This window comes from Mangifera indica, chromosome 10 (assembly GCF_011075055.1).
Source record: "Mangifera indica cultivar Alphonso chromosome 10, CATAS_Mindica_2.1, whole genome shotgun sequence".
NCBI classification, from domain to species: domain Eukaryota; kingdom Viridiplantae; phylum Streptophyta; class Magnoliopsida; order Sapindales; family Anacardiaceae; genus Mangifera; species Mangifera indica.
In genome coordinates this window covers 11515679-11525760 of record NC_058146.1, presented here as the reverse complement: position 1 = coordinate 11525760, position 10082 = coordinate 11515679, and positions in this window count along the sequence as shown.

Genomic DNA, 10082 nt, shown 5'->3' with positions numbered 1-10082 from the left:
TTGTATCAATCCCTTAATACGTGTGAGCCATAAGCTTTCTATCAAACCAATAGTGTCTAAATTTAACAAATTTAGACACAGACCAAGATTAGCCTCTAGCAAAGTGTCATGGCCACTCGGATGATAAAGTGTCAGTAAACATCTATGTAAGCTTTTACAACATTATAGTTACGTGCAATTCAATCCTTTCATTAGCGATATCTATTGAGGTTGAGACATAGAAATGTGTCAATCTTAATAGTTCCTCAATATGAGCTGATACACATTAATGACTTATATAGATTAGGCTACAACCTCATCTCACTATGGCCATAAATTCAAGCAATCATAAATGTCTTTCAACATTCACATATGAGATATCTTATCCTATGTTCAAGAGTGATGAATCCTTTATTGATTAACCATAGCTTTCACGTATCCCACGATATGGTCATTCACTACCTTTATAACACTCTTATTATAGTGATACATTGGATAATGTCAAACCATACTAATCCTCACATGAGATAGTTTGGCAACATCAAGGCAAGGGATTACATGCACCAGTGGTGTTTATAAGATTTGTTTCATAGACGTTGGAGCAATCATCCATATGGATATCCTTTTATGGTTTAGTCTGATAAACATACCTAAAATGTGTACTCGTGTTACACCAAGCCATTAGCAAATAGTTTTGACATATGAGAATTATTGCCACCTTTTAGTAAGGTCGCTTAACACTATCATAATCTTATCACCATTACATGTGCCATTGGTTATTATAATGTCGAGAATATGGACATTTCTAGAATAGCATCTAATGTATGCATAGAATTCTTACGATCAATTGTCTAATCCTTTTGTCACAATTCTACAATTCTAAGAGCATGTTATTGGCACAATCATATAATAGACAAACATATGAACTAAATAACTATAAATCTTTTTTTTTAATTAATGAGATAAATTACAATTACAAATGTCAAATCAATTGGCTCTAAGGCATCTAACCCTAATAGCTACTTCATTGTCCTCTTCTTCGGATTCACTTTCATCGCTATCATCCTATATAGCCTTCATTACTTTCTTTTTCGATTTTCCAATTTTGAGGAGAGGGCAAACGTATTTGATGTGTTTTAGTTTTTTGTATTCATAGCACATAACTTGTTCTCTCTTCTATCTTTTTTCTCTTTCACCTTTAGTAGCCCCTTTTTTGTTGAAGTTTCCATTTCTTCTTAATTTCCTATTTCTTAAAAGCTTTCTAGTCAAAAGAGCAATATCGTTATCTTTATCATTTGACATCTCCTCTTCCTTTTCTAGGAATTTTTCACTCTCTTTGATGGATAATTCAAAGGCGATGCTCTTTTTCTTCTTCTCCACTTTTTCAATTAGTCATTGTATCATGGTAAGTTCATTAGTGAGAAGTGACCCCCAAAGTTCTTCAAGAGGTAAGGTCTTGACATCTTTTGCTTCTTCAATAGTCGTCACTTTAGGATCCCAAGAAGAAGGCAAACACCTAAGTTTCTTGACATTTTCTTGGTTAGTATAAACTTTACCAAGATTTTTCAATTCATTCACAATAGTAATGAATCTATCAAACATATCATTAATAGTTTCATCTTCTTTCATTTTGAATAATTCATATGAATGTGTGAGCATGCTAATTTTAGTCTCTTTGACTTGTGAAGTTCCCCCATTTGACACCATTAATAATTCTCAAATTTCTTTAGCCGAGTTACAAGCTTTTACCTTATTAAAGTTATACTTATTTAATGCACAATATAAGACATGCATAGCTTTAGCAAAAATGCAATATTTTTCTTATCTTGAAAAGTCATTTCCTTCATAGTTTTAAGCACTTATATCCCATATACTTCTTTTATAAGTACAAAAGGTCTATCTTACACTCTAAGGAATTTGTAGCCTTTGGACAATGGAATAGCATATAAAATTTTAATAAATAAACAAACATATTGTAAAAACCCTTCTAAGTCGCTCTTATAGAATAATTAATTTACAAATATGTTATTAATGCACATAGGGTGTTTACAGAATATACTTGTGTAGGTGGCTCATTGGACTTCTATTAATTTAAAGAGGTTGTAAAATCGCTCCCAAAACCTAAAGTAGCCCTGAACCTCGCTATCCACACAAAGCACGAGCTGAATTGGAAGCTAAAATCATGCTCAAAGGCTATTGGGGCTTGAGCATAATTTATTAATTTGCATGAAACTCACGGTAAAAAGGAGAAAATGTGCAAAAGGGGTTTTTTCATATTAATAATATGTTTCGATGGCTTTTCCTTTCGTGTGAAAAAGAACTCATGTTATGTGCCATTTCTTTTTAATCCGTGAGAAAGTAGAAAACATATGTGTGTTAATTTTGCTCTCTTACACACATATACATATGTAAACACACGCGAGCCCCACCCATGAATTACAATTTGAAATTCACAGGTAACGTATGTATATATATAGTTTTTTTATATTATATATATATAAATAATTTCACTATTAACTTTTATTTGAAGTTTAATTTACAACCCATATGAAATTATTAATTGGGCTTAGATTTATCTAATTAGAGAAATCTAATCTAATCCAATCTCATACTTTCTCATATACAACTTTAACCACTCAAAATTATTTCAATTTAGTCCCTAAGTATCATAAAAAATATTTTTAGATCTAAAAACCTTTCTAAGACTCAAAGTGCTCAATCTAGAATCCATATCAGATTTGACTCAGATTCAACTCAGAAAATCTTATCCTTCTATAGCTTGATCAATTCCTTTTTGCTCTCCACTAAGTCGATAGTGATCGAATTCTTGTCAAGCTCTTAACCGAACATCCATCTTTCGACAAGGTCATTCAACATTATGATAACTCTATCATTACTACTCATGCCCTTGGTTATGGTAATATCAAAGTTATACACGTTTTAAGAATAGCCACCTAATATATACCTAAGGGTCTCATGATCAAGTGTCAAGTATTGATCCCTTCGTCATGGTTTAACCATTATTAGGAAATTTGTCTGAACATATATTAATATGCTTTAAAGGCAAAGAATGCCACAATAGATTACAAATATGACCTTTATTATTAAACTTGTATCGTCATGGGAATTGGCTCTAGGATATTACATCTTATAACTCATAATCATTTGGAGGAAAATCGACATATGATTATTCTAATGGGCATATTCAGTGCTGCCAAATAGTAGTGGTCTATTAAGAGCAAACCTTTCACTAATAGTATGAGATTTTCCTAGGTTCATGACCATTGCTCTAAATGGTTAAGTTTAAAGAAATGAGCAACCTTACTCTGATACCAATTGAAGGAAGGAATGGCCTAAGGATGGTGAATTAAGCAATTTAAAACATTTTTTACTAAATTTAAGAATTAAACCAATTTATGCAACTTAATAAATGTTGACTATTTGTAATGCAATTTATAAGAATGTCAAGAAATATTTCAAATAATCAACATAATCAAATAACATATAACACTAGATATAAGTTTAAGGGATGAAAAAATCAAACACGTGATGTATATTGGTTCGGCATAACCCGACTTATATCCACTCTTTCAAGTTATCTTCCTTGAAGTATTCTACTAATCCTTGGTTGACTAAACCTTAACCACGATTTCTTCACAATACAATTAGCTTCTAAGGTGCTATTAACCTTTACAAGTGCTAATGGTTTGTATATTCTAAAATTGAAAATGAAATTCACAATATGCAAAATAACAAACGTTTGAAAACAAACAAACTAAATACCACATATCTATGGCATTGTAAGCTAGGTCATATAAGACCAAAATGCATATCAAGACTTCTTGAACAAAGAGTTTTGCAATCATTTGACTTCCAATCTTATGATAAACATGAATCATGCCTATTTAGTAAGATAGCCAAAAAAACTATTCACTGGACACAATAAAATGGGCGATGTAACTGTTAGGGATCATTCACAACGATATGTGTGGGTCTATGACAATACATATTATATATAGGGAAGCCTATTTCATCACATTTACTAATGATCTTAATAAATATAGTTATGTGTTTTTGTTAAAACAAAAGTTTAAATGTTTTGATAAATTTAAAGAATTCAAGAATGAGGTAAAGAAGCAGCTTGGGAAACAAATTAAAATCCTTCGCAGTGACTGTAGAGGCGAATACCTAAGTGCTAAATTCAAAAGATACCAAAAAGAACATGGGATAGTCTTTTAACTCACTTCTCTTGGTATACCATAACATAATGGTATATCTAAACAGAGGAATAAAACCTTGATAGAAATGGTCAAGTCTATGATAAGTTTTATCGATCTACCTATGCTTTTCTAGGGATATGCCCTAGAGACTATTGTATATACACTAAACCATGTCCTATCTAAATTTGTGGATAAAACTCCATATGAGTTATAGATTAGACAAAAGCACAATCTAAAATACTTGAGGATTTGGAGCTCTAAAGCTTATGTCAAGAAATTGACTATGAACAAGCCGAACGTTAAGTCTGAAAAGTGTATCTTTGTGTGGTACCTGAAGGAAACTAAGGGATACTATTTTTACCACCTAAAGAAGCAAAAAGTCTTTGTTGCTTCTACCAGCATGTTTCTTGAGAAAGAATTTATTCTCAAAAAGACCAGTGAGAGAAGGGTGGAACTTAATGAAGTTTTTGTACCACATGATACTGCAGATGTTAAACAAAATAATTTGTCATCACAAATGGTTGATCATAAGGAAGTTCCTTAACCTTGAGAAGAATAACCTCAAAGCACACAAGAGCTACGTAGATCTATATGAGTATGTCGTGAGTGAGAAAGATTTGGTTTTCTTATGACTTAACACAATGACGTATTAGTCATCTTTGATGACGAACCTAAGATTTACAATGATGTTGTCTTAAATCTAGATTCTAATAAATGGTTGATGCTATCAAATTCAAAATATACTTTATATACTAGAATCAAGTATGGACTTTGGTGGATGCACCTAAAAGAGTAAAACAAGTAGGGTGCAAATAGGTTTTCAAAAAGAAAACTGACATTAAAAGTAATGTGCATGCCTATAAAGCACTATTGGTTACCAAAGGTTTTACACAAAAATATGGATTTGACTATGATGAAACCTTTTTGCCAATTGCTATACTTAAATCTATTAGAATTATGTTTGCTATTGTTGCATACCATGACTATGAAATCTTTTCGATAGATGTCAAAATTGTCTTCTTGAATTATAACCTTGTAGAAGACGTCTATATGGCACAATACAATGGTTTTATTCTTGTTGGACAATGTAATAAAGTATGTAAGTTGCAAAAGTCCATTTATAGGCTTAAGAAAGCGTCCAAAAGCTGAAATATTCATTTTGATGAAGTTGTACGAGAGTTCGATTGTATCAAAAATGAAGACAAGTCATGTATGTATAAGAAAATTGTATTTCTAATATTGTATATCAATGGCATCATGATTATTGAAATGACATACCGAACTTACAATTAATAAAGGTTTGGTTATCCAAGTGTTTCTCATAAAAGACTTAGGAGAAGCAACCTATATTCTTGGGATTAAAATTTACTAAGATAGAGAAACCGTAGACTACTAGGCCTAAGTCAAAGCACATACATAGATAAGGTATTGACGAGATTCTTTATGGAGGAATCCAAGAAAGGACTTCTACCCATATCTTATGATATATATCTTTCAAAATAAATATTTCTATCTTCATAATCTGAGAGAGATAAGATGAGTAAGATCCCATATGCCTTGACTATAAGATTGATTATGTATGTCATGTTATTTACGAGACTTGTTGTCTCATACACTTTTAGCGTTTATAGTAGATATAAATTTAATTCAAGTGAAAAACACTAGATGGTTGTCAAAAGGATCCTTAAGTACATGAGAAGGACTAAGGATCATTCTTGGTTTATGGAAATGATTTTGAACTCATTGTTAGAGGTTACAGTTATGTCAGTTTCCAAACTGATTGAGATGACTTTAAATCACAATCTGGGTTTTTATTTTGTTTGAATAGTAGTACAGTAAGCTAGAAAAGCTCCAATCAAAGTATAATGGTTGATTCTTAAACAGACTTTAAGTACATTGCCCTTTCAAAAATGATAAAAGAAATTGTATAGATCACGAAGTTTGTGATAGAACTTAGAGTGGTTCCAAGCATTGTTGAGCTGATTGAGCTCTATTGTAACAACAACAAAGTGATTGCCCAAGCAAAGGAGTCACGGTCTTATTAAAGGTCCAAGCATATACTCAGATGATATCATCTGATTCAAGAGATTATTCAGTGAGGTGACATACAGATAGAGAGGATTAATATGGATGACAATTTAGTTGACCTATTAACAAAGTTTTTGTCACAATAGAAGTACGATAGGCATGTAGCAAGATTAAGTGTTAGATACATGATCGATTGATTATAATGTAAGTGAGAGATTATTAAGGTGGATGCCCTAGAGTCAATTGATTTGATATTTGTAATTGTAATTTTTCTCATTAATTAATAAAAGGATTTATAGTTATTCTTTTCATATGTTTGTCTATTATATGATTATGCGAATAACATACCCTTAGAATAGTAAAATTATGATAAGAGGATCAGATGACTGATCGTGGTAACCCAATGCACACATTAGATAGTTATTCTAGAAATGTTCATAATTTTGACATTACAATGACTAAAGGCACATGTTCATAATGATAGGAATATCATAATATTAGGCAACCCCATCAAAAGGTGACGACAATTGTCATATGTTGAGGCTGTTTGCTGATGGCTTGGTGTAAAACATAGGTGCACATTGTAGATATGTTCATTAGATTGACTCTACCAGAGGATATTCATATGAATGGTTGTTTTAGTGTTTATAGAATAAATCCTTTAAACACTATAGGTTCATATGATCCTTTGACTTGAGATTGCCAGATTGTCTTGTGTAAGGCTTAGTATGCTTTGACACTATCTAACACATCATCGTAATAGGGTTATCATAAAGGTAGTGAACGATCATATCATGAGATACATAAAAGCTATGGTTGATCAATAAAAGATTTGTCACTTTTGAGCACAAGAGAAGATATCTTATATGCAAATGTTAAAAGACATTTATGACTGTTTGAATATATGGCCACAGTGGGATAAGTTTATAGCCTAATTCATGTAAATCATTAATGTGTATTAGCTCATATCAAGGAACTACTAAAATAGACACATGTCTATGTCTCAACCTCAAGAGATATCAGTTGATGAAAGAAATGAATTGCATGTAACTGTGATATTGTAAAAACTTATAGCGATGTTCACTGACACTCTATCATCCAAGTGGCCATAATGCTTTGCTAGAGACCAATTTTGGTCTATGTTTAAATTTGACCCAAATTCAGACACTACCAATTTGATAGAAAACTTATGGGTCATATGTATTGAGAGGTTGATATGAACCAAGAGGTAAAGATCGTTTGACAATAATCTTGAGATCATGAAAAGATAGAAACGTATGGATGTGTTTTAACTAAAATCATTAGGTGTGCACAATGCCATGTGGCATCGTACAAATGCACTACATGGTTTTGGTTGGACCCATTTAGAAGTTCAACTAAGAAAAGCCAAACGATGGATACGAGTCAACTTGCTGAGTTAACTTGTAGGTAAGGCGTTTTAGTTAAACACGGATTCTTCAAAGTCCTTGTTTGATAGAAAGTTTAGGTTGAGTTGAAATTCTAATTTAATTTAGATTTGTATGCATTAAAACTTTGGCCGAAGGATTATTTCCTACCCAAAGTATCCTCTAATCTCAAGTTTTCACCCTATAACTCTGAAAGTCCCATTTACTCACCCATGGCCGATTAAAATTAATATAACCCTAACCTTTTAAAATTTTATCTCTTTTTCCCCCTAAACTTTAAAAAATGACAGTTTCCCCCTAAGGTTTAGTTTCTAGATCTCTAACGTCATCTCTGATACCATTGTCGATAGCATCTCCCTCTCAAAGCTTTCTCTCCTTCTAATAGTCTTTCTCTACTTAGTTTGACATCCGATCAATGTTCAACAAAGCATCGGAGACAAAAGCTTTATTGAGAAGACGAAGACAAGGATCCCATTTTCATCTAGGAAGATGATTGCCTTCCCAGAAAAAGACATTTGGGAAGACGATCCTCTTCCTAAATGAAGATAGGATCTTCATCTTCATCTAGGAAGATGAAGAGCTTTGTCTTCACAATAAAGCTCTTCGTCTCTCATGCTTTGTTAGACATCAATCAAACATCCAACTGAGTGAAGAGAATTCGTCAAAGGGAGAGAAAACTTCGAGAAGAAGTGGTGCTCGGTAATTATGTCAGAGATGGTGTTGGAGATCTGGAAACTAAACCTTAGGAAGGAATTGTCATTTTTTAAAGCTTGAGTTAGGGGAAGACTTTTAGTTTTTAAAGTTTAGGGGAAGAAAAGTAAATTATATTTTAGTTTATCTTTAATATTATGATAAAATGATGATTTTGCCCATAAAACTGTTAATTTTAACCAATCATGGGTAGGTATTTGGGATTTTCAAAATTAAGGGGGGAAACTTAGGAAAACAATATACTTTGGGAGGGAATAAGTCCTTTTAGCCTAAAACTTTCAATAAATTCAAAGTCTTTATTTGATAGAAAATTTAGGTTAAGTTGGAATTCTAATTTAATTAGGATTTCTATACATCAAAACTTTCAATAAATTAAGAGTCTTAATTTAATAAGAACTCTTGGATGTCTTATCACCTAAGTAGTTAGAGTCCTAACTAACTTAGGATTCATGCACACCTTATAAATCAAGGTGTCTAGTTTGAGTCAAATTTTTTAACACAACAATCCAAAACACGCACACAAAAACATACATCTCTATGCCTAGAATCTTATTGACGTAAGTTTCCATTGTCATAATCTAATTTTCAAAATCCAATTGATAAAAATCCTAGTAGCCTTCTTTCTGGATAGCCTCCCATTTGTTGTTTTTTGAATTTTGTGAATTTAGGTCTTAAATAAAAAAACCTTAATTTTATTATCTTAATTTCGGTTTTTGTTTTAAAATACCTCTTTTGGTTATCTTTTTTGAATTTTGATCACATCATTGGATTTCTCTCACCATTTGTAGCTTTGGTGTGTATTTAGTTTTTGAATTTATTACCATGTGAATTTACACTTTTGCCCTTGTACATGCATTCCAAAATGTGTTGCATTTCATCACATCTCATTGCACTTAATATGGTATTTATACTTCTTCTCTATTTTCCATTTTGAAACTTACTTTTGTGCTTCATTTAATTTATATTGATAATTATGTGATTAGTTTGTGCATTGTTGAGAATTTGCTAGTTTATGTGATGTATTTGGGCATTTTACAAGATTTTATACTTCAAATTATCTCAACAGTAGCTCTCTCATTTTGATGATCATGGTTGCTTGGACACTTTGTCATTCGTTTAGCATTGATAGTCATATCTCCTACATATTTTTCATGTATTTTAGTCTTCCTTCGCCTTAGTGGATATATACTTTTGCATATTTCTTTTTGACAATTAAAAAGGGGGAGAAATTATGATATTTGTACCTTTAATATGGATATTTGAGATGAATGGAAATTTGATATTTGATATTTGATGTAGGAAAGATATTTGACATAAAGCATTGATATGGATATTTCGGTGATCATTTATATGTGTTCATAGTTTTTTGTTTTCATTTGTCTTTTTGACTATATATCTTGTTTATTTCTTTTTGATAATGATAAAAGGGGAGAAGTTATAAATGTTATATTTTATAATTGAGTATGGATATATTTGACTATGGAAGACATTGGACATTTTATTATGGAGGATTATGGATGTATTTGATTATGAGTATGAATGCAATATTTGGTTGAAGTTGGATATATAACATTGATATGAATTGCATTATTATTTGTTTATGATGCATATATTCAAAGGGAGGAAACTCTATTTTTTAGGGCGAACTCTAGTAAAATTTTCTTAAAAATCAAGTATTTATTAACTTCAAGGAAATACATTTATTAACATACTTTATAAAAGTCTTTGAAATGCATAT